The sequence below is a fragment of the Ambystoma mexicanum genome, chromosome 5q, assembly GCF_040938575.1.
Source record: "Ambystoma mexicanum isolate Mex_15411 chromosome 5q, UKY_AmexF1_1, whole genome shotgun sequence".
Taxonomy (NCBI): Eukaryota; Metazoa; Chordata; class Amphibia; order Caudata; family Ambystomatidae; genus Ambystoma; species Ambystoma mexicanum.
The window spans coordinates 306846389-306873270 of record NC_090933.1 but is presented as its reverse complement, the minus strand read 5'-3'; positions in this window follow the sequence as shown (position 1 = coordinate 306873270).

Genomic DNA, 26882 nt, shown 5'->3' with positions numbered 1-26882 from the left:
TGTTGACCACTGCTTTGTTGTCCACGTTGAAATTCACTTAGTTATTCTGCAACTCTATGCGCCTCAAATCCAGCAACACTAGCAACGGGAAAAACTCCAACAACTTTATGCATCTCTCCCCTCCCGTCCATTGTTCAGGCCACCATTATGCGCATCATTTACCGCTCCAATACACACCTAATCCTCCAGCACCTGCAGCATCCAAGAAAAGGTGCACTCCCCAAGCCACTGGGTCCCCTTGCAGCCACATAGACACTCCATTACTTTACTCCAGAAATCTTAGCCATACTGTACAATCCTCTCTGACTGCCCCTGAAATCCTCACCCTGTGATGTGGGTCCCACGCCCTTTCCATAGAACATGCCATATTCCTGCAAAAAGAGCGACCCAGAGCCACAACTCGACACGCAAAATTGAGATGCCATACCAATCTCTGCATGTCCACCAGTGTCATATTATGGGCCGCTATCGCTGTCTCCAGCAACTGTACCAGCTTCCTCACCTTGTTGTCTGGCAAGCGTGAGGTCATGGCCACTGAATATAGTCAATTCCTAGAAAAGTCAGAACCCCCGGCGGTCCCTCAGTCTTATCCTCCGCAAATGGCACCCCCAAGTCAAGCATCAATGACTGAAAAACCTCCAGAATCCGCTGGCAGCTTGCTCTTCGTCAAACCCACTGATGAATAAAAAAATCATCCAAATAGTGCAAAACACTCTCAAAACCACAACTGCAAGTGAAAACCCATTGAAGCAAAGAGCTAAAATACTCAAACAATTCACAGGACACTGCACAGCCCATCTGGAAGCTTTGTCTGCATACATTTGTCCCTCACACTGCATCCTCAGGGACCAACAAGCCTCTGGATACACCAGCAGCAAACAAAAAGCAACATTTCTTTAGCAGTTGGCCATAAAAGCACCACGCGCTTCCTTCCTCACCAAACCCACTGCCCGATCCACAATTGCATAGGACATCCCACAATCCTCCAGAGCAATGGAATCTTCCATGGACATGCTCACTGACCATGGCAGATGGTGAATCAACCTGAACTCCCTGGCTGATTTCTCAGGCACAACCGCTAAGGGAGACACCACAAAATCATCTGTCAAATACGGGAACGGCCTGAACACTCTTCCCACAGCCACCTCCTTCTGCAGCTTCACCCTTACCACCTCTGAATTCTTCTGTGCCGTCTTCAGGTTTTCCGCCCACCGCCACATCCTTGGGCCATGGTACCCCAGTTTAAAGCCCTCTTGGAAACCCTCACCCAAAATCCTAGCTCCTTCCCTTTCTGGGTAAAAACTTAGCCATTCCTCCAACCCATGCCCACTCCCTCTCTTTCCGGTCGCAAAACATTGTGTGACAGGGTGCCGTCCTGCACATCTACTGCATATGCCTGAATATGCACACTGGTCTAGAGCAGCCCACTTTATTATAGGCCACACATGCTGCTGATGGCTGTCCCCTACCTCCTCTCCCCACCCCATCGAAGTTGGGGCAATGAGGAAAGGGCTGGTAAGGCATGGGTAAACTGCTCGCTGTATGAAGTGTTGGGGCTGGGTGCATGGGCGCCATCCACTGCAACCATAAGTCCATATTAATTTTCCTCCCACACCACCTGTTCATCCTCACCCATCCTTGCCCTGAACTCTTCATCGTACCTCACCCAAGCAAAATCCCTGAAACTTGTAAATGATTTCCTAATCACATCCAAATATTTTAGCAAAACTATGCACCTTTCAGTGAACTTCTCATAGTAAACACAAACATATATTATAAATGCTGATGTCCAGTTTTCAATTGTAACCTGTACCCTTGGTCTTGCCGACAGCTCCCGCTCTGCCTCCTGCAACCCCTATTTGGCTTTCACCTACCTATTTAAGAGCTTGAACTTGTCTACAAACTCTCCACCCACATTGTTTCCTTTGTAGCCACCATTACATGCATGCACAATGGCTTTGTAATACCCATGTAGGGTAGCTTCTTCATCTTCTCTGCACTCCCAACTGTACTTACAGTAGGCATCTCCACCATCACTTGCACCACTGGATCCATGACCTTATCCTTCTTGTACATCCACTAAGTTGACACCTCTCTCCTCTGTCCTCACCAAGGCTCCTGCCGGCATACCCCCATTCCCCCCCCTTCCTCTGGTGCCCTGACCCCACCTTTCTGAGTCCCCCACCTAGACCCCAACCTGACCTATGCTGCAGACAATTCCCTTCTCTGCTCACCTCTTACTGCCCCCGTCAACTAGACGCACAATCCTGGCCTCCACACCACTACTCCTCAATTATTTCCTCAACGGACTCCTACTTTGGGGACAAAAACATCAGCAGAGTCTCCAGCCCATCTTCCCTGCAGTCTCCCCCTACTCCTGGTACCCTCAGCTCTCCTTTCCTCTTCAATCCTTAAACTCCACCGTCCTCTTTCTCTCCCAACACACTCCCCTTGATCCCTCTCCTACCACAGCAACCAATCCTCCCACACAAATTCATCTTCCCCAGTAATATACCATTCATGGTGTGTGCGCCCGCTCGGTCCTGGCAGATCCTCCTAGGGCCAACACAGGGCATCCACCTCAATGATGTGATGCTTGTTGGCACAGAGCCTAGGACTCGTAAGACGGGACATGAGTACTCCCATCTTCAAAATGACGGCTGCATTATAAAAAAAAAAGAACACAGTGAAGACTTTGGGGGTCATTTTGTATTCTAAACTTAACATGAAAGCACAGGTTAACAGTTTAGTCTCCTCAGCCTCTTACTATATAAAATTGTTGGCAGAGGCATGGCCATTTATCTCTAGAGTCAATCTTGAGATACTAGCCAGGAACATGATAGGTTCCAGGCTTGATTATTGTATTAGTCTGCTAGATGGCCTCTATAAATTTGACATGGGTCGGCTATGGGTTGTACAGAAAATGGCGTTAGAATAGTCATGGACCTTAAAAGGAGAGATCATGTTTCAGAAGCAAGAAGGAGCCTGCATTGGCTCCCGATGGAGGCTAGAATTGTTGTCTGTCTTCTTCTGATTACCCGTAAGTGTCTGACAGGCCCTTTGCCGCTGTATATGAGCAAAATGTTGGAATTAAAATCAAATGTACATCAACTCGATTGAATAACACTACTCAAATATGAATCCCAGTGTTTAGGATGTCCCAGGTAAAAAAGGGGCGTTCTTTCTAGCAGCCCCTCTTGCATGGAACTCAATCCCCTTAGATATAAGGGAAGAAAGTTCCACTGTCCTGTTTAGGTAGAGGCTTAAAACCTATTTGTTTAGATACGCCTGTACCTTAGCTTTTCTCATGATATATTGGTTCCTTTAATTGCATGGACCCCCTTGGTCTTTGCCTGCTTCTGACCATTTCTACGTGTGTTTTTCCTTGGGCACACTTAAGCCTCTGGGTCAGTGGTTGTGCGATACAAATGCAATAAAGTAAAGTAAAGCAATGCTCCTGTGTCGTCTTCTCGGCAGAGTCGCATCAACCCTTCCAGCTCCTTTTCTCTTCTGGGGTGAGGTGGTCCCTCCTCCACCCTGTGTTGCATTGTGCTAAGGGCTATATTACACCCTCTAGCCTGCCCTCTTCTTTCCACTGGAGGGACTGCTCTAAAGTCCTCTCCTTCCTCCTCTGCTGCAACGGGTTGCCATGCTATGCTCTTCGCGTTCCAAACCGTCTTGTGGGAGGACATCCCATACCTTCCCCTGTCTCCGCTATCTACCGGGGAGAGTGTTCTCCTCCTCCCACCTGCACTCTTCTTCAGGCATTTCTCCCCTTGTCCCCTCTGCACCACCACCCCCACTCAAAACAGCCCATCTCTACTGTCATTCTCAACGTGCCCCACGCCCACATCTGCCCCAACCCTGTTTCTGCTTATACAGCCCTTGCACCTGGCCCACGCTGTGACCTCCCCACCATCCGCTCCTCTGTTCCTCGTCTTTCTCCCAGGTAGATCTGCCCTCCCCCACCTGGACCGTTTTTCCCATGCTAATCCCGTACCCGCCGATGAGCTTCATGCCACCACCTCCACGAGGACACCGTCCGAAGCCGCTGTGCGATGGGGCCTCCCCACATTCGGCCCCTTCTCTCCCGACAGTTTGCACTGTGCCTATTGCAGCTGTTGATAATGCTCAAGGCCTTCCATAATGCCTGAGCATCCACTACAACCCTGAAATGATCCCTTAACCTACACCATACCCAGTAATGCCCACACCTGAAAAAAACCACTGTGGTAACCCCACCATAACTAAGCAAATCCAAAACAAAGGACCTAGTCCTGACCCAATTAAGACATATCCTTTCCTTTTTTTTATTTGTTCATTTATTTCTCCTCTCTCTAATTATTATTTGTTCACCCCTTCACTTTGGGTATTGCACAATGTGTTCAAATTTAATTGATTGTGTGGTAGTTCTGGCCGAATTCAGCCATTACAATTGGTTTGAGTAAATTTGAACAAATTGGGTAACCAGTATCGAACATGGGAGTGGGGGTTGCGTCAGTGTCCCCAACTCCCCATGTTTAGTAGTGATTGTGGTGGGGTGTCCCCCGCATCCTGAGGATTGGAGGCGGGGGACAAAAAATAACAGGAAGATAGAGAAATGCGGCCCTTGCACTGTCGGATCCGACCTGGTAAGAGGGATGGTACCAATGGTGCATGGTCAGAAGGAAGTAAAGAAGCAAAAGGCAAGTGTGGGGGACGCTGGGGGAATACATTGGGGAAATGGGGGGTCAATGTTTTGCCAGATTTGATCGCGGACTATTGTATTCATGGCAAAATTGACCACAGTCAATCCTGCTGCGAACAATTCTGTCACGGTCAAATCACGTATATCCTTCACTCTACCCTGACCCAAGCTATCACCAAGTAAATCCCTCCCCTACAAACCACTTCCCACAGTCCCCTAAAGTGTCCTTGCACCCTGCAACACAGGAGCCCCACACAGGGCCTGACAACCTTTCCCCTGGTTGGCTGCCCTATTATCAAAGCGCTATGTTCCTAAGTAATTTAATTGCCCATATTTTCTTTTTTTTATATACTCAATCCCCCACGTAGCTCCTGTAGCTCTCCAAACACAAAGCCAGGGATGCACATGGGGCAGCCGTGCACCGCACTGCCCCCTGATGGCACACAGATGCACCATGCTCCAGCCTAGCCCCTGGATAAACTGTGCCGGCCCCTGCTCCCACAGCCCCCTACTCAGCCCAGGACCAACCTAAAGGTCCCTTTTCCAAACTGCCCTTTCCACAGCCCACTGGCAGCAGGGCTGTGCCCCCCCTCCGGCCCCACCAAGTGGTCAGGAGCTCCTGGCCCCGTCCCACCCCGCACAAAGGAGCCCACACACGACTAGATGTTGCCCGGGTGTTTTAACAGGGCAAACCTGATGCAGGGAAGTAGCACAGATGTATTTAACACAGCCAGATAATTTATCAATATAGATATTATATTTTCATATTCTCAGCCCCAGCAGAACCCAATAACCTCACCCCCATAAGGCCCCTCACTGCCCTGACACCAACAGGCTCCAAGCAGGCAGGAAGGAACGGGAGCAGCGACTGGAAGAACGTTTCATCACCAGCCATCCCTTGTCCTGAACCTTTCCTGTCCCTTATATTTCCCAGGAAGGGGGCACGCTCTATGCAGGCCAGCTCACTGTCCTGTGCAGCGCCCAAAACCACCACGGGGGAAACACTTGCGCATACCCCCTGTGGCCCCCATTTCACACAGATAAACAAGAAGTGTTAGTACATCTCTTTACTTGCATAACAAGAAGTTATACAAATTGGCTCCTAAAATCCCCAATTCTAGAGTCAAAGTACATTTCAAAATGCTTACTGTTAGTGGTCCCATATATACAATGTGATTTGTGTTAATTAAGTTAAAAACAATGCAATTTCATAGTTTGTTTTCCACCTGCACCGGCCATTCTTTTTCTGTTGCACTGCTGTTCTACTTAACGGGACTCTTAAGTCTTCTTCATATCTATAATTAAAGTCTGGAACCCTACTTAGTACATCTAAATCCCACAAGTAGCCACATACCTGTGACCCTTCACTTTAATAACCTGGTTAAATGTCACCATAACCGTGCCAAGAATCTCCTGAGGTCCAGTTTGTTTTCTTATTCAGGCCAGTCACTCTACTTTGTCATAGGCCAGAATTCTTCGTTGTTAGGGAGAAGCTAGTGATAACTTAAAAGAAGGTCAGGCTCTGGTCAAACATTGGCATGACCAGAAGGCCAGCATTGTTGAGTTTACTGAAGACCAGCTTGTGTTAGATATGGTGCCAACAAGGCATAGGGCTTGTGGTAGTGGGCAAACTTGGAGAGGTAAACTATTTTGTGGATTTAGGCAGACCTAAGGAGGCCCCCAGTGTCTTTCACAGCAACCGTTTGAAGGCATATGTCTCGAGACCAGAAGTGGGAGGTTTGCTTCTAGCTTCGGCTCAAGAGGAGGAGGAGAGTGAACCTCTATCTCACCTCCTCAGAGGCCAACCTTTGGATGAGAAAATAGAAGTAGTTAATCTGTCTTCTCAACTGACTTCTGAACAACAGGAGGAGTGCAAAGTTCTGTTAAATAAGTTTGCCTCCCTGTTTTCACTATCACTAGGCTTGACCCCTTGGGGCCAGTAACTCACTGGTGACTGTCTACCTGTGAAAAGCAGAGGTTACAGAGTGTCAGAACATGTGAGATTCCACATCAAAGGAAAGCCCTCTACCAGTCCATGGTCTAGTCCAGTTGTTCTAGTACCAAAGGCAGGATCCAAGGAGTTGAGATTCTGTGTGGACTATAGAGCTCTAAATGCAGTCACTAAGACTGAAGCCCACCCTTGCCAATGACACATGAACTGGTGGATAGACTTGTTTCAGCCAAGTACCTCAGTACATTTGACCTGACCTCAGGCTATTGGCAAATAGCCCTGACAGACCATGCCAAGGGGAAAACTGCATTCTCAAACCCAGCAGGCCTCTACCAGTTTAAGGTTATGCTTTTTGGATTAAAGAATGCACCTGCTACATTCCAAAGGATGGCCAATCAAGTTCTGAATGGGATGGAGGACTTCTGCATGGCATACTTGGATGACATTGCAGTGTTCAGCCCTACATGGAAAGAACATATTGATCACTTAGGATATGTTTTTCAGGCCCATGAGTAGGCCCATCTAACCATAAAGGCAAACAAATAACAGATCGGTCAGAGCAAAGTGGTCTACCTTGGTCATGAGGTAGGAGGAAGTGAAATAAGGACATTGCCTAGCAAAGGACAAGCTGTACAAATCTGGGCCATCCCAACTACTCAAACCCAAGAGAGAGCTTTCCTAGGTCTCACTGGGTACTACAGGAATTTCATAGAGAACTATGGGACCATAGCTTCTCCCTTGAATGTGATATCCTCTCCAAAATTCCCTAAAAAGGTTAGATTGAATGAGGAGTGCACTCAAGCCTTTGGAAACCTGAAGAAAGCCCTTTGTCAAGCTCCAGTCCTAAGAGCTCCTGATTATCACCAACCCTTCATTGTGCAGACAGATGCCTCCAATACAGGTATAGGTGCAGTCCTTAGTCAACTGGATGAGAAATGTAGGGATCACCCCATCTGCTTCATCAGTAGGAAACTGTAGGAACCAGAAACAAGGTGGGAAACCATAGAGGGTGAATATTTTGGAAGTTTAGACCATACTTGTATGGATCTACTTTTGTGATTCAGACAGACCACCAACCCTTGAGATGGTTAATGCAAATGAAAGGTGAGAACCCAAAACTTCTGTGATGGTCAATCTGCCTGCAAGGGTTTGATTTCACCATTGAGCACAGAGCCGGATGTCACCACCAGCATTCTGATGGTCTCTCTAGGATGTTTTTAACTAATTAGAGGTAGAGATTCATCCAGGAGTGGATTAAATCCTCCTGTCCCTTAGTCTGAGGGGGGCGAGTGTTAGGGAGAATTCTCCAGAATGGCTAATATCGTACCTACTGAGTCCCTCAGCAGCTTTGCTGGATTTCTAGGATTTATTTTTTTCACGTGTTTTGCTATGTGTATTTAACATTTTCTTTTGTTCATGGACTGTGGAGCCTCACTTACTCCACAGGCATAATATTTTACTTTATGTTACACAGCACCTTCAGTGCAGTGACACAGGGTTGTCTTTCGAAATCCCAACTCAGACTTGATTTTCTGAGACTGACTACTGTCTCTCCGAAACATGCAAAGTTGCCATTGACTTTATAAGTCTTTTAAATCCAGAGACCCAGTACAAACTATATAACATATAGTACTGGAAAGGGTTAATACGTATCCCTTTTTGTCTGTTTCTCTTGGAGCATTGTTTCGCTCCCTTTTCATTAAGACTTGGCTGGTAGCAGTGGTAACTACCCTATTTATCCTACCGCGGTTATCTTAAATAACCTTGATATTGTTTTAGGCTTTCTTGGTAGCCTCAAACTTAAACCCGCTAGACCATATATGCTTTTATACGGTTCCGGCTGGGTATTTTCACCATTTCTTTTTGTATAAGTATTTCTCATGTTTTTCTCTGCGCGCCAAACCAGGTTTGGTTCCTTTGTTCACTGGCTGTTCGCAGTCTTCTACGCAGAAGCCCTCCTTAGGCGTCTGTATGCCTGGGGGGGGATGTGGGGGAGGGGTTTAGGACCTTGGAGACCCATGTCGCACTCTGATCTGATTGGCTGGGGTGACTGTCAGGGCGGGACACCCGCCTTGCTGTGTGATTGACAGCCAGGCTGTGTGAATGGGGGAAAACTGCATAAAAAGCAGGTCTCTGGGTCTGGAAAGGCAGAGACGCCACTGGAACGAAAGAACCGACAAGGAGCTGACAGAAGAGGACCCCTACAATGACTGAACCACCCGGTAAAGCCCTACTGCAGGTCCGAATATTCAGACTCCAATGACAGAGAAGATCTACCAGGAATCTTCTTCCCCTGAGTTGGTGGGACCAACCAGCTCGCCCAAACTGCAAGCCAGGACTCCCTCCTCTTGTTGAATTTGCTGTACAGAGCTACAGTGAACTGGATAGCCAGGAAGGTCAGACCCTGCTTGGGTTTTAAGGAGCGCACATTTTATTTGTTGTTTTTCTCTGCTGCTGGTTTCTTCCCTGGACAGTGCAGGACCCACCAGTCTTCCTACTTCATGTCAGTCTGACAGTCGCTTCAGGAACTATGAGCCTGCAGGATCTTCTAGGAATGTCCGCCTCAGCTACAGCTTCTTCTCCACTTAAAGGTACTGTGCAAATCTGGTTATTCGTTTAGTTCAGCTGTGGTGAAGGTTTGTGAAACCTTTCGCCAATCCAAGGGTTTGTCCTTCTCTACTCTTCTAACTAGCTTTTCTGCCGACAAACTTCGTCCAGAACTCTTGGCAAAGACTACCTGAACTGTGTGATCGTGAGCAAAAGACTTTTGTCCTATTGACTTTGGCCTTAAACCTTTTTGATTTGATTCCATCACTGTAGTTCCTCTTTCTAGATTGCCCTGGTTACTTACCTGTTGGTGCTGCTCAATTTCTGCCTAACTTTGTCTTTCCCTCCCTTTTAAATTGCTCATACTTAATTTTGAGCCTAACCTGTCCAGAATCTATTGGGTGTGGTGTGATGTATTAAGAGTGTGATTTTTCAACTGCTTTACTTTAGTGCAATGTTTTATAACTGATGTGTGAATAAATGTATATTCTTTTAATCAGAAACCTTGAGTCAGTGTTTGTTTGAATCATAGTAATTGCTGTCCTTTGTGTAACTATTGATACTGTTCACTTACTCTTGAGATAAGTCTGGCTGTTCAGCCATCGCTACCACTTTACTGTGTAGTACAGGCTTGTACCAAAGGTGAATTTGTACTGTCACTTGTAGTCTTAATTGTGTGTGGTGTTCCCAAAGGGTACTGCATATAATTCGGCCTAACATAAGTCCCATCATGTTTTTTATTTTTCGACATCTACCAGGGAATTCCTGTCATCCACTCCCTGATGCTTCTTTTTTGTAATCAGGAGAATTGCATACTTTCTGTACTATGGCTCTCCCCTTTTCCTGTCCCATCCAGCTTTCTAAATTCTACAATATCTTCCAGATTACAAGTCACATCAAAGGATATGTAAGATGTTATTTCTTAACATACTGTTGTTTGTCGGTGGCGTTTCAGTGTATTGTTTCCCCAAAAAAGGAGACAGTGTGTTATGAGACAAATTCCTGGTTCTTCAGTTTGGAATTACACGGACGCACTCCCACATGTATGTTCCTTGACTGGTGAATGACCTGCACATTTTTGTAGCCGATCTTGGGCTTCTGGTCAGTGGAGAGGAGTGCCTAGGAACACTCTGTAAAGATGGACGATTTTAGACTCAAGCAAAGAGTTGTGTAGCTTATAGAGTGATTTATATGGAGCCATACTATGGACTACAAGGCCAGGGAATACGATGTTTTACCTTGGCCGGGGATGAGGCAAGCTTTCATGGTTAATCTTACAGCACATCCATAAATCACAATACCTTGCCGAAGGAATGCACAACACCGACCATGAATGTCATGTCTATTGTCAATGATCGATTTTTAAGAGGGCTTCATTTGACACTAATGTCTTTACGATATTTTCAAAAGACCACCCGATTTGCAATCAAACGGACACTTTATAGCACATTTTTAAACAATCCTTGTGAACATTTTAATTCTGAAAACCAGAGTTGACATCTTATAATTGATGAAATTATTATGTACCAAGCAGTTTGCCTGCTTAATTTTACACGTTCCAGTTGGAGATTTATAAGAAGTTACAGTGACCTCTAACTGTCGCGAGTGTGGTAGACGCACTAACAATTTCATTACACTCTTAACTTTGCTGTGGAAATGATGGCAACATAATTATACAGGAACAGCCATTACTCGTGTCCCAATATTCTCCTTGATTGTCTATCAGCGGAGTTCACCTTTTTATAGAAAAGTGAATCAGTACATTTGAAAACTTGCTGCTTAGAATGCTTATGGCTAATTATGCATGGCCACAGTTATTCATAACTGTTGTGTTGCTTGGTGAAGTCTCAAAGTTGAAATTGCATGCACCTCCACTATTTCAGCAAGCGTTTTGCAATGTGTGTATGTCTTCCTAAAAAGTCTGTTATTTTTTGGTCAAAAGTCATGGGATCTCATTTATTTAAAACAAATGGAAATTGCACAGAGCGGACCGTCTCAGTTTAAACTTTCCTGCAACATTGCTCACTCTGTGCAATATTCATAATTTCCAACACTCAGTGAAAATATAATGTCCTCAACCTGGCAATAACAGTTTAACACTTTTAATGTTTGTCGGTGGCATATGGGGGGAAGATCATTTTCTCAAAAAGGAAAAATAGTGCAGGTGCATGCAATTCATCAACCAACAAAACACCCTGAAAAATCAAACATTTGAGGTTCCCCATCTGGAACCAAAACACGCTGGTTTACAAATCTATACCCACCGCGAAAACACAACAGCACAGATATCATTTGCTCCTGGTTCTATCAGCACTGACAGTGAAGTACAACTCATTGCTGTTTCTGTTTCTCTCTCTCCCTCTAGCTAGCCCCTCTGCCCACTTTCCCTTTCAGATCCACAAGTGTTCCTGGTGATCATGCAAATCCCAGCTGTGGGCAGTATATATATGCTAACCACATAACATGGCCACATTTTGGAACCTAGACCAATCTCCCTAACATGCACATATTGTCTATACAAGATCAGACTTTAGACAAAAGAAGTAGCCTCTTGAATTCCATACACAGAATGTAACATGCTTGAGCTTTAGACAGAAGAGCTATCCCTAAATAAGATATTCTGCACCATGCATAGCCAGGCTATGGCCAAGCCTCCTTTCAAATCTGACATAACATACTGCACATGCTAAAGCCTAAAACAGCAGTGGTATCCCCATTAAATTGCATGTCCTGCAATGTACATGCTCTGGCTACAGCCATTAGTGTACCCCCTAAATCACATGTCCTGCACTGTACAAGGCTAGACCCTAAACAACAGAATTATCCCCCTACATTGTATATACCCTACCTTATAGGCTCAAGCTTTAGATGGCAGATCTGTGCTACTAAGTTAAGAGCCAAGGTGCTACCAGAAGTTAGAAAATGGCCAGTCAATCATTATGAGCTCACATGGCCAAAACATATGCATTCCCATTGCTTATTGAACCAGTTCAATCCTACATACACCTACAATTCTCGGACATTCTGCATCAGACATCATACCAAATGTGTAAAAGTTATAAATTAAAGAAAAGGGAGTATTCTCACTCAGTATTCTCACTCGAATCCCTCTCTTGCGTAGTGTAAATAGCTGCTTTTAGGTGCAGCAGTAGTTTCCTAACTCCTGCGGAAACCCTGTTGGGAACAGCTCATACCTTTTTTTTTAAATATTTTAATTAAATATTTAAACAAACAATACAAACCAAACTTGCAGTGTATACAATAACATTTCAATTATACATCATTCAATCATGTTCACTGCTTCCCTTATCCCACCCCCCGTTACGAGCCTACTTCTACTAATCTTCTATTCCTGCATCTTGTGACATGGTATTCCATTCCGTGGGTTCCGATGGGTCTCGCATTGACCGAAATAGTTCTGCTATCAGTAATTTCAAGGCCATCAGGGTCTCAGTCTCCTCCTCCCCCCCAGCACTGCTAGCTTCTTGCCATACCATGGTTTCCACCTCCACCCATTTCTGCAGATCTTTCCACCATACCTCCAATCGTGGTTTGTGGCATGTCTTCCATCCCGTAGCAATTCTCTGCTTCGCAAGCGCATATGCCAGATCCTTCAGTTTACTTACATGCCTAAATTTCCGTGGCCTAGGGAACCCCCCTAACAGGTAGGCCCACACTGTATCCATCACAATCTTAATACCCTTTTCTGCTAGTTTATGTGCGACCTCACCCCAGAAGCGCTCAATAACCGGGCATGGCCAAAACATATGCACCATGCCCGCATTCTTTCTCATCACATTTAGGGCATGCCTGCCACCCTGCGTTTTTCAACTTGGCTATCCTCTGGGCTGTCAGATACCCCCTATGCATAATATACAGTTGCATCTGTTTAAGTCTTGCGTTTCTCGACACCTTATTGTAATACCCTTAGACTCGTTCCCAAATCCCATCCTCCATCGGGGTTCCTACTTCCCCCTCCCATTCTAGTCTTAGTTGTGCCACCTCCTTTCCCACTTTAGTCATCATCATCTCATATATTCCAGATATCTCAGGTCCCCCCCTCTGCTATGTCATATATTATGTCTATAGTAGCATCTGGTTCTTCCTCCAGCACCAGTTCGGGCCACGTTCTCTTAATTTTTCGCACCAGTCTATGGTACGTGATATACTGGCCAGTGTGTAACCCGGTTTCCACCCCCAACTTCTCAAAATCTGTTATGGTTCCCTCCTGCCAAATATCCCCCATTGTCACTATCCGAGCCGGCTCCCAGTGGTTTCTGATTATCATCCTTAACTGCTCTTCTCCAACCGCCAGTGCAACCAGTGGTACCTGAGGGGAACATGGGCATGGGTTCTCCATCAATTGACAAGCCCTGCGCCACATCTTCCATCCGAACACCATCATCTTTGGGCGCCCATCCATTACTGCTTGGGGCAACCACATAATCTCCTTCAGATGAAATGGGGCACAGTCCCGCCTGAGCAACCTGGTTTCAGAGGTTACCTCCTCTGAGAGCCATTTGGCCACATATTGCAGCTGATTTGCAACATAATAAACTTCATAATTAGGCAATTTTATACCCCCCTTCTCAAAAAAATTCTGCAGCTTCCAGAGGGCCACTCTGTTATGTGTATCATGCCACAGGAAGTCCCTGCACATGCTGTCCAGTCTACTAAAGAACTTCTTTGGTATCAAATAAGGGATGTTCCCGAAGTAATGCAGGAGCCTAGGCAAGACCACCATCTTTAACATTGCACCACGTCCCATCATTGCTAAAGGCAGCTTTACCCAGAACCGCATGCAATTCTCAATTTTCTTAATGGCTACTTCTGTATTGTGCTTGTGCTCTTCTTCCACCATGTGGTATATATCTATTCCAAGATAGCGAAATGTACTAGCTGCCCATGGTACTTGTAACACCAGTAATTGTTCCAGGGGGATCCCTTTATATCCACCCAATGGGAACATGCTAGACTTCTGAGGGTTCACCGCTATACCAGACATTCCCGCATATCTTCCCATCACCTCCAAAATATATTGGAGGTTTTCCTCTGGGTGTCGCAAATACAGTAGTATGTCATCTGCATATAATGATATCAGGTGTCGTTCACCACACACAGGGATGCCTAGCATGTCGTATTGTTGCCTTAAATAGATCGCTAGGGGTTCCAGGGCCAATATATAAAGCATAGGGGACCATGCACAGCCTTGTCTGGTTCCCCTGCAGAGTTTCCACCTTTCTGATACCACTGACCCTGTTTTAACTCTGACCAGCGGTTCACTGTATAACATTTTAGCCCACTGTAGATATCCTGGACCCATCCCATAGCCAGCCAGGGACGCCAACAACCATGGCCATTTGACCGAGTCGAAGGCCTTTATTGCATCCAGCGACACAATTGCCAGTTCGTCCTCGCTTTCGTTTCCATATTCAATGACTCTATGGAGCCTTCTAAGATTATTGGATATGTTACTATTAGGGACATAGCCTGTCTGGTCCGGATGTATTAATTTGCCTATGACTTTCCTTAACCTGTTTGCCAAAACGGCAGTCAGAATTTTACTGTCTTGATTTAACATTGACAGGGGTCTATAAGAACTGCAGCTATGGCCTAGCTTATTAGGTTTGGGAAGTGGTATTATAATCGTTTCTCTGAATGACTCTGGCAGTCTGCCTAGCTTGTACACCTCATTCAATATATCTAAAAGCGGGGGGAGCACCTCGTCTTTAAAAATGTTATAAAATTCACGTGGGAGTCCATCAGCCCCCGGGGTCTTACTAGTTGGCAACAGTGTCACCACCTCTTCTAGTTCCTCTAAAGTGATTATGCGCCCAGCTCCTCTCTTTCCTCAGCACTGATCTGCGGCAATCCTATGTCCTCCAGTGTTTCCACTATCATCGCACGATTATCCTCCCCATCATCGCCATATAGCAACCCATAATAGTTTGCATACTCCCTCTTGGGTATCAACCACCCTTCCGTCTTCCCTTATTATTGATCTAATCGGGGGTCTTGGGGTTTCACTCTTATATAGATATGCCAAGATCCTTCCTGGTTTATCTCCTCCCGCATGCTGCCTCTCTATATACTTTTTATAGTTAAGGTTACACAATCTTTCCCAGTTCCCTGCGCACTTTTGCTGCAGTCTTAGTATCAGATCAGTGTCTTGGTTGGTACTGTTTTCTCCCTTAAGTGCCCTTTCCAGTTCTCCCTCGGTTTCCTGCAGGTCTGCAGGATCCCTCCCTGCAATCCTTTAGATTTTGCTATAGCCACTCTTCTCATCACAACTTTGAAGGCCTCCCACAATGTGCCCGCCGAATCCACCCTGCCTGTATTCGTCTCAAAGTAGCTAACAATCTCTTCCCTCATGTCCTCCCTAAAAAGGTGGTCTCTGAGCGCCTCTGCCCTGAGGCGCCACGTCAGAATTCTTGCTCTCGGGGGACAACATTGCCATCTAAGGATTAGAGACGAGTGGTCCGAGAGGACCCTCGCTTTCTATTTGACTTGAGTGATCTCTGTCAGTATCTCTGGAGTGACGAAGACATAGTCCAGCCTTGTGTGTAGTTGCTGCGGGGCAGAATAATGTGAGTATTGCCTCTCTTGAGGATGGCGCGCCCTCCATACATCTTCCAACCCAAAGTCATTCAGCAGCGTCTGTACCGCTTTAGCCGATGGGGCAGGCCTATCCATTTTCCCATCTGATCTGTCCACCCTAGGTTTTAATACTCAATTAAAGTCCCCCCCAAATCACTGCACTCCCCGCACACATGCTAAGATTGTTACACAGCATTTTAAAATATGCCGTTGTATTTTGGTTCAGGGCATATGTATTTACAATGCTTATTTCCCATATTTTCCACCAATCCCCTCACCACGACCATCCTCCTGTCGTCTCAACCAGCGTCTGTAACAGCTGAAACGGGATGTGTGGTGCCCCCCAGATGATCACTCCCCTAGCATAAGCCGAATATGGCGAACCCACCACATTTCCCTTCCATTTACTCCCAATCATCTCCATCTTATCTTGCGCCAGGTGCGTCTCTTGCAATAAGGCAATATCTATCTTCTGTCTCCGTAGGTATAGCATAACCTTATTTCTCTTCAGGTAACTATTGAGCCCCCTGGCGTTCCAAGTGACTATTTTAAGATCCCCATGGCATGTCAGAGTCCTGCTTCCCCCCCGCCTATGCAGTCCAACTCCAGTTGCTTAACTCGTCTGTTAATGCTTGTCCCCCAACTTAAACTCCCCCTAACTATAAACACAACAAACCCTGCCACCTCCCTTCCTCCCACCTCCATACCCTTCCCCAACAACACCCTCCCCAATTGTTGCCCAGCTCCATCCCTGGATCACAGGCACCCCCGCATCTAGCCCTTTCTGGCAAAAGCCTGTACTTGCGGCTCAGCAGGGTGAAGTCGCCTTAATGGCCACCTTACTGCTAATTCTTGGGGGCAGTTTGCCTCCATCCTGTTACTCCTGTTTATTCCAAATTTGCTACGTCTAGTGCTAACAAGTTCACCTGTGCATTCTATTCACTATATTCTAGACCAACAGGGTCATGGAGTCCAAAAGCTACATCATACAGATCAAATGTTCCAAAGTCTCATACTAGGACCCCCCCCCCGCTTATCCCTTCAGTGTTCACGATACATTCTCCTCACTTATCGTGCTCCTGGCGATCTTGCTCCTCATCTTGCTCCGGACAGCCCTGCAAATCCAGCCATGTCGCCACTTACTCTGGGGTATCAAAAAAGAGCGCTCTACTCTTGTGCAAGACTTTTAGCTTCACAGGGTACAAAAGCATGTACATGATACCAGCCGTACGCAGTCTCCTCTTGATCGCCACATAGCTATACCGCTGTCTTTGCACCAGCATAGTATAGTCAGGATACGCTGTGATGATGGTGGATGCTCTTTCTATTGTTCCACCTTTACGAAAATGCTCCAGGATCTTCTCCCTGTCTTTATAGTCCAGGATTTTCACAATTATCGCTCGCGGTGGGGCCCGAGGCCGTGGTTTCCTCATCAGGGCCCGATGTGCACGTTCAATCATGAACCCTTGTGAGAGCTTGTCTGCCCCTATCTTTTGCAGGATCATATTCTCCACATAGTCCGTGGGTTCATGGCCCTCTTCTCCCTCCGGCAGGCCAACCACCCGGATGTTGTTCCGTCATGCCCTTCCTTTCGTTTCTTCCGCTCGGTTTTCAAGGTTAGCAACCTGCTGTTTTAGTATGTGGACCTCTTTCGCATTATTTGTGCTGACATCTGTGTTAGTCTTCACCGCACTCTCCAGGCCACTTGTCCTTTCTGCCAGAGCCCTAACGTCCTGTCACAGCAGGGTGACTTTGACTCCTACTGCATCTATTTTCTTCTCCAAGGCGTCCGTAGATCCTCCATTGCTGTCCCCCACGTCGCTCTCAGTTTTGTTATAGCTGCTAGGACCTGGTGGTATTCTCCTTCTGGGGTACCATCCACGGAAGCCGCCGCTGCACCTTGTGCTTGGGTCGAGGGAGTCCGCTGTGCCTTTGCGAAGGTCTCCATTGTAGGTTGTTTGCACTTGGCCCTCACCCCTTTCACTGACATCATGCAATCCTTCCTACGTGTCCGGTTACAGCTCTTCAGTGTTGTTGTGACTCCACCAGTTCAGTCAAGCGCTGGAGCGTCTTCCTCAGAGGGCTGCGTTATGTGGTGGCGTGAAAAGTTGCATTTCGAGTTGTCTGTGTCCTCCCACATTCCTCCTCTGACTTCTGTAGTCAATGTCCCATTAGGTGTTCCTGAAGGCCAATAGGTACACCCTCCTTGCCACTACCACTGTGCCGTGGACCTCCGTGGAGTTCGGTGCTATACATCCACCTTAAAGGGAACTTTCCCGCAGCATCTGCATTTAGCCTGCTTGATTCCTTAATTCTTATTATGCCGTCATCCAGCGAATGTCCTGGGCAAATTGGGTTGTGACCCCTTCTAGTTATTACAATGCAAAAGTCCTCCTAAATTTTCCTTTTTGCTAGCAGCATATCCACCTTGATTGCACCAGTCCCCTTTACTCTTAGGGATGGGCACTCCGATTTAGGACCTTGGGCACAAGTCTCTCAGCCAGAACAAAAAGCACTCCGTCAGTCGGCCCTAGCACCCTACATGCACCAGCGCTGCGCTTAGTTATGTACCTCTTGTCACAATAGCAGAGCAGCGTTATTGCTGCCGTCTTATTTATTCATCCGCACACCGCTGTGAATGGAAAAAATATCATGTGAGCTACACTGATCTCACACAGCACGGCCTGCTTTCTATCAAATATGGAAGGCAGCTTTCGTTCTGTCCTGCAGCTGTTAACGAGTGATTGCCTCTGCGTTCACATAAAGCATCCGATGAATGCTCAGAGTTCCACCGTCCATAAAAATGTACTGCACATTGCCACCATCATCCGTCACACGCAGCCAAGTGATTGTTATTGTTCAGAACAACGTGCAGCAGAGAGCCGCACGGACGCCAGCTGTATGCGGCTGGGGACAGCGCGAGCACTAAATGCAGGTCTTCTGCATTTCGCTCGTGCTGCTGTTGTTTCCGTGGCCCGAAGCCACCCGCCGCTCCTGATTGTCAAACAATAGCTGATGTCCGCGTTACCAATCGCTGCTCCTCATGTCAGGAGTGCGGCGTGCAGCCAGCAGGGCTCCACTCGGCCCCCAGAGGCCAGCCTTCTTCCCTTCGCTCCGCCGCCCGGATCTATACAGCTGCTCCCGCTGCCACGGCTGTGATTCTTTTGTTGTCTGCCATTTTAGCTAGTTTGTGTCCACACAGCCGTATTCTTCGCAATAAGTTTCCTTCCTGGTACTGCACACGATTCACTTGATATTTGCAGTTCTTGCAGGGCACCCGTTCCGACGCCTGTGCTTCCAATCCTGGGGTATATAAATCGTTTTTAAAGCATAGTTTCCTGGATCATTGTCGGATCCACAGGAGGTGGTCAGGAAGGCACGTCCTACACCATGGCTAGTTAGCCACACCCCCCGGGAACAGCTCATACCTTGTGCCTATGCTAATTCCAGATGGCCCATCACTTCCCATGGATGGACATTCCTTGAAATCTGGATGAATAAAGCATGGCTGTCTTTTCTCTGGCTCCATCATTTAACTATGTCACACTGCTTTGTAAGAAAGTTAGCTACATACGGATCAGAGAGACTGCAAGCTTGAGAATTCAGTGTTATTGGAAAGTCGATCTTCTTTCCCCCCAAACCACCTTTCTGTCACTGTCAGCATACTTCTCTTCACCATCCCAAAGCTGCTGAACCCCCTTTTTGGCCTAGCTATTGCACCTTTGAGGAATCCACACTCTACCTTCATTATTGTATGCTCTTCACGTGAACATCAGGATCCCACTGCAGTCTTGCAGCATCACACAGAAAACACATTTCTGGTGCTGCCTTAGCAACTACCAAGTTGTGGATGGGGAGGGAATTTTATTAAGGGATGGGTATAAAGGGTAGACCTCTTATTTATTTCGTTTTTTATTTATTTATTTGTAATGCATTGCAGCCCGCAGGCATAGGGGTGCAACATTTAGACAGAGAGAAACATGAAAGATGGACAGGACAACTGGGTTCAAGAGGAAGGCACTGCCTAACTCCAGGTTACTTAAAGAGCAAGGTCTTCAAGGTTCTGAGAAACGCTGATGTGTTTTTCTCTAATCTCAGAGCCGTAGCTTTGCAGCCCTTACTGGGAAGGATCTACCCAGATTCTTAGAGTGTTTGAATTGTAAGCAATTAATCTGTCCGATTTCTCCCGAACGCAAGGATCTGCGGGGTACATACTGGGAAATGAATAGCTTCAAGTAGGAGGGCACTATTCCAAAAAGACAGCAATGTACTATGGTGCTGGATGTGAAGGTGAGGTGCTCCGTCACTGCCAACCAATGTAGGTCCCTTCTGTAGGTGGATATGTCCTCACCTCTTGGTTTACTCTTAATGATACACACTGCGTTGTTCTGTTTTGTCTGGCATGTAGCAAGGCAGAAACTGTTTACATCTATCAGCAATGCATTGCCGTAATCAATCCTCAATAGGATGATTGCACGTGCAAGGGTGGCACAATTCCTTTAGTTGATGAGAGGTCTCATGTGACCAATCAATACTGGCAGTTCCTGCTGATCTGGTTCAGATATGTCTCTGCACTTGAGGAGGGTTTCAGTGTGATGCCGAAGGGTTTCACCTTGCCCTGTAACATGATAACGCTGGTTTTAAGGCTGAAGCTTTTGTAATATACACTCAACTTTGTGGGAGCCTGCTAGGAGCTAAAGATGAGCAGTTTCATCTTGCTACTGTTTAAGCACATCCAGTTCCTGGCCATCCAGGGTTGATTGATATTAGAGACGCTTATTAGATTGTTCAAATTTTGAAGGTAATAACCACTCATCTCCACTACCAGCTGCGTGTCATTGGGGTCATTTGTAAAAAAAACATGCCAGACTCCTCTCGCAGGGGGCACAGTGGTCTGAGATATAAGTTGAAAAGCAAAGGGGACAAGCTAGCAACCTGCGGCACTCTGCACTTAATCCGAGCTAGAGGTGAGAACATTTCACCCGAGTGGAATTTGGACATACAATTGGATAGAAATGATTGAATTCAATTGACCGCTCCCATGGAGCTGTTACACAAGTGTTCACCCGTCCATAGTAGCTGGTCATTATTGTGCAAGTCAAAGGCTGCAGATAGGTTGAGTAAGACCAATAAACCAGTCTTCTCGTGGGCCATAATCTGGAGCATGTGTGTCTGCAGATTAATGAGGGCAGGTTCGGTGCTGTGGGCTTGCCTAAAATCTGATTGTTATTTGTGTAAGATGTTATTAGACTCGATAAAACTTTGGAATTGAATTGTGGCACACTTATTGAGAATTTTTAAAAGAAAATTGCAATTGGTTATCGGTCTTGATTTGCTTTGATCTTTTGGGTCCAACATCGATTTTTTTTTGTTATAACAACGGGGTCACAGTGACGATCTTAATGGATTCTGGCACAACATTATCTCGGAAGGAAGAGTTAACCATACAGGTTAGAATAGGGATGGACAGTTCTTGGTGTTCCAGGATAATCCTAAGGGGTAGAATGTTTTCTACACAGGAGGTGGGTCGCATAGTGGACAAAAAGGACCTCATATCTGTGGTATTAATTGGTGCAAAGCAGAAGCTATCCATGTCAGTTACCTTAGAATATTTTGTCAGGAATATTGGGCCCTCTGATGGCTGGATTGGTGTTCCTCTAATTTTATCCCTGGCTGCGAGAATGTTGGCTTCAAACACATTTTGTACTTCTATACAGTCGGCCGTTGTACGCTGGACCTTGACAGATAAGGCCTTTGGATTCTCAAATGATCTAAGGATCTCAAAGAGTTTGCCCAAGGAAGTAGGTGCTTTGCTAATTTGGTTGTTATAGACGCTTCATCTTTGATTCCAAGATATTGCATTTATATGATGTTTCTGCCTTCTTCCAATTGTTCTTATTTAGGTCAAGGGAAACTTTAGCCATTGTTCCTCCAACTTCCTTTTCTCTTTCCGTTGGACTCAAAGTGTGGGGTTGAACCATTTTTGATGTCCCATGTTCACACTGACCAATTTCAGTCGAAGTGGGGCAGTTCTATCTACCAATTCCTGAACGGTGGATGAGAAGGCAGACAGCAGAGCTTCACTTGAGTCAATATCAGAGAAAGGAAACCTCTGGGAGAAAAAAGTAGGTATATAGAGATTATTGACCTCTACCCTCTAGTCTCAATCTGGCTGTATAGTGGAACCCGAAATGTTTGCCTTTTCTATCTAAACTTCTCTGGGTCATTCTAAACTCACTGTACACTTTTGATGTTTTTTTAGTGATAAAAGAGGGCTGGGAATGTGCCTCCCAGATACTCCACCCAACCTGGTCTCCTCAGTCATCAATAAGTCCCCCTGTTTCTGAATGTTCTACTCCAAGCTCTACCCTCATGCATCCAAGTACACTACTTCTCCCTACTTCATACGAATACCCCTTCCTCTACACTACTACTGCCTTTCTACACTAGTACTCCCTCCTTCACACTACTGCTATCTCTACACCCCACGTTCTAATCAGTCACCAATCATTCACTCTCACAGACACTTTCACTCACTCTCTGCACTTCGTATAACACACTCACTCCTGTAACTTGTACTTGTCCACCTTATTTATTCAGCTCTTGGATTATTACTGAGATCCATGGTTGATGACAGGTCCTGATGGGGTAAAGGAGTGAGCTTGATCGGGATGGTTGAATGCGGTAGTGAGGGTGCCTTGTTATGTTATCTCAGCATTCTTTTATATTGCAAAACAGGAGGGGAGCGGGGGTCTGGGAAACTCTCTACCAGCACAACCACAGCCCATTGACTTGTTCTTGGGTGGATGGCCCCTGGGAGAGTCTCAGCCAAGTCTTTAGCTCACTGTTCTTTTCATCGAGAAGACAATTCCCACATATCATTCTTTGTCTGGCCCAGGGGCAGTCCAGCACCGAAATGCTAGGCAATTCTCCTCTGAACAAGAGTACCACAGCATTCTTTTATATTGAACACATCATCAATCTAGTGGTCTTAAAGATCTGAGCCTTGTGTATAAACCACTCTGTGATCTACGGGATGAAAAGCAAAAGGAACCATACTGAGAGGGATGAGCAAATGTAGGAAACATCAAGGAGGTAAGACACACACAAACATATAAAGAAAAAGCTAATATTTGTAAGTGAGTGTCATTGGGATGTGTGTATAGTTGTTGGTGTTATGCCCAATAGAGAAATAGTCGATGCAAAGGAAAAATGTCTGCCTTAATTGGCAAAAAAACCTTGTCATGATGTCAGTTACTAATGTGTTGGAAAGTATTACATTACATCAGGTTATGAATGTGTCCTGGGATTGAGATGTGCGCTAGAATACCTGTGAGTTGTGTGTGGATCATATTCAATTTCAGCCTACTGTTATCCAGAAGGATAATATGGTAATGCTCAGAGCCAAGAGTAGAGTGAGTGCCAAATAAGGGCTATTGGACACAATCAGGACAACAGGACAACAGGACGGCCTCAGGTGGTTGGAAGAATACTTTGAATGAACATGTTTCAGTGATGTAGGAAGCAGTTAACAGTGTTCTGAAGTGCTCTTGTGTTGTGCATGCCTCTGTGTTAATACGGCCTAAATGTGGAAACAACCACCAGGTATGAGACTTTAATTTAGGGGGTTAAACCGATGACCCTCTTGCAATAAGAGAAGGCTCACCAGAAGTAAAGGGTCAAATTGGTCAGCCTGATAGGATGTTTGTGGGGGATTAAATAACATAGGCCAATCAACGTGTACAAGACCCAAAACGAAAGTTCATTTTTTAAACGAATAGGTCTCTGTAGACGTGTTGTTTCATACAATAAGCAAGGGTGCTTTTTGGAATAAATATTCAAGCAACCTAATTATCTACATAAGAGAGTCCTAGGGCCCAATTCATGGAATTTATTACACGGTTCAAAGTGACTTTGCACTGCTGAAAAGTGACTTTGCACTGCCGACAAAAAACTCTGATTCATGGAACTGTGCAAAGTGTATTTTTGCAGTGCATTGTCCCTGCGAAGTAATTTTATACTGCAATCCATGAAAGCCGGCCTACCAAGGTCTTGTACCGGAGCTATTAGCTACCAGAAATTGGTTCAGAGTGGGAGCTGCAGAGTTCCCCTTCTGTTCAAAACATCCTCTCGAGCATTCGGGCATGTTTGTTCATTATGACAGGAGCATAAGATTTTAAAACCAGGCACACCTGCATAGTCATCACTCAACTATGCTTTGTAACCGAGTAGTAGCATCCTGAGTCAGGAGACCACTCTGCTCAGGATCACCTCTTACTAAGGGGATCCCCACGGATATGAATTTGCATAAACTGAAACCCATGAAGGTAATTCGATTAGGAGCACATCCAGAGGATCCACACAATTTGAGTGTGTCCATCTAATCAGGGGCTGAGGTGAGGCCATAGACAGAGGGGGCAATATAAAGCCATTACTGTTGGGGTGAAGTGAGCAGGCAGCTCTAGAAAAGTGAATAGTTTGGACTATGAGAATCACAAGAAGAATTCTGAAGAAGTGGCAGATGGGAGAAAGCTAGGATGGCTAAAACAAATGGGCAATCTGAGAAAACGGAATATGCTCTTATCCCTGGGGTAGTTTATGGTCTAATCTAGCTTCTGATCATAAGGTAGTTGTGTGACCTAAGGGGCTGGAAAGCCGACCACCCTGAACAACTGAGAGTGCTGAAGAATGAGCTGGGCATTATATCCTTTAGTGAGCTGGGAACTATGCACTGACTGAGTCAAGCACTGTAAATTTGAAGAGAGATTGGATCATTACAGTAAAGCCGGAAGACGTGAGTCAGCCAATCCACTATGGAGTGGACGGCAAATAGCAAACTGGAACTTGTATTCCTGTGGCTGTGACTTCGGACAAGAAGTGAGCTAGGCATTATATCCCTGTGATTTTGATTTGTCAGAGAAGCAATCTGGGAATATTTTAGGCAATATGACCCAAGGAGGGGCGCCATTACCGGTCGGGCAATGCCCCCCCGGGTAAGAGTTAGAAGACTGAGCGAATTAAGGGCTTCAATGGAGCTCTGTGGGGCATTACCCATCCAGTAATGGCACCCCTCCGAGGGTCAAATTGCCATTAGTACCCGGCACATCATACTGGAGTAGTAATTGCAATTTTTCTCAGTCGAGTAATGGCACTTTCACCGTTTCTTGACTCGAAAAAAAAAAGGCTAATTAAATGGCTGGCAGGGATTGGGGAGAAGTGGCTACACATAGTCACTTCTCCCTTTCCATGGTGGCCATTAAAAGCAATGTTAAAAAAATGTCTGCCAGGAAGGGGCAAAGGGATTAGCCTTGTTGGGCGGGTAAGGCATGGGCGAGGGTCAATGACCTTGCTCTTTACAAGCTCATTGACCCTCACTGGGTACTAATTCCCAATCACTCTGATTTGGGTGAGGGAGTGAGCTAGTTGCAAAATCCATGTGACTGTGAATCCATGTGACTGTGATTTGGGCAAGGAAGTAAGTTGTGTTCTTTATCCCTTTGAGTGTCACTTGGTCAAACAAGCATGCTCAGCACTATTTCCCTGTGAATATCTTTAGAATAGGGATCCAAAGAAAGAGTGCTCAAACTGCCAAAATGCTCTCACCAGAAATGTGAAGTGTTTCTTGATGGGCTTGGGTCCCGAGGCAGGGTACTAGGCCCACCATGCAATTCCAGGGCAGAGGATCTTGAAGGGAGTTTGACAAGTCAATCAGAGGCCCTGAGCCATTGTAAAACATGAATCAATAACCTGTAAATGGCCCAACGTATTTCCTGCTTTTATTTGGGTTTGTGTGGCTGTTAAATGAGAAGTGTACATGACAGGCTCACACACTGGAGGGTTTGAATTCATTTTGGAGTGCATGTGGTGAGTTTAGGAGAGGTTAGGCATATTTTAGAGAAGATTGTTAGTTATTCATATTTGTTGGTATTTTGTAGTACCTATTTTATCAACCTTTGTCTGTCTCAATCACTAATCTGCCTCTTTGCCCTTATACACTTGACATTTCTTTTTTTAAATGCCACTCTTGTACTTTCTTCTGCACCCTTTGGGTGACACAAAAAAAAACAAAAAAACTTTCGTAACATCTTTCTTGTCCTGTGTTTATAGAAACCCCTTTATGTGAGAAGTCTTCCTGTGGTGTGCTCAGTCATCCTTTGTACGGTTTGTGGTTTCAAGAGCCCTTTCCCATCAGGAGACATGTGAGAATATCTTTCTTTATATTTATCAATTGGGTACATAAGCAACTTCTGGCTTTTGTGCTTTGACGCTCCTGGCAACATGTCCTTTTATTTGGAAGAAGTGACAGGGAAGATGAGGAACTGGAAAATTCCTCCATCTCTGTGCGAGAGGTTGAGGTAAAGTGGGACCACACGGGTAGATGGTGGTGAATATCAAAGTCAGGAGATGAAGATAGTGGTTGAGGAGGGGAAATGGTGATTGTGCAGTAGGAGAAAGTTGTTGAGGAGAGGAGGTGATGGAAAAGGATGGGAGGTAATGATCGAGGAGAGAAGGTTGTGTTGAGAGGGATGATGTGGCTACCAATATAGAGCAGGTTGCAGTACCTGCTGAGTGATTTGAAAAGTAACTGCAGAAATGGGTGAGTACCATGTTCATTGGGTTGGTGGGGGGAAGAAGTACTAGAGGAGCAGCAGGGAGAAGAAGCCACATTGGTACAGGGGAACAAAGGTGAAAGGAGAGAAGAGGAGGAAGAGGTGGTGCAGAACGAAACCGCAGAATACCAGATATGGCCCTACATCAAATGGCTTAGGCAGAGTACACTAGGGACACTGGACTTTTGCCGGCGAGGAGGGGTGCAAGACAGTTTAAGGGTTCTCTCAAGGGGGTTAAATCAGGTTAGAATACATCATCTCCCAAGAAATGCTCATGTGAGCTTGAGTGTTGGACTAATTCAGCTTGGCAGAGACAGTGAGTGCCAGATGGGGAGGCAGGCAAACGTTCATCAGGATAACCAATTTAAGTGCCCTGGTCATCCTACTGATATGCAAGCTTGTTGTCTGTGGTGCAATGAGATGTTCATGGAGCAAAATGGCACCATCAACTAGCAAGACTGTGGATGCCATTGAGAAACACCTGCCTTCA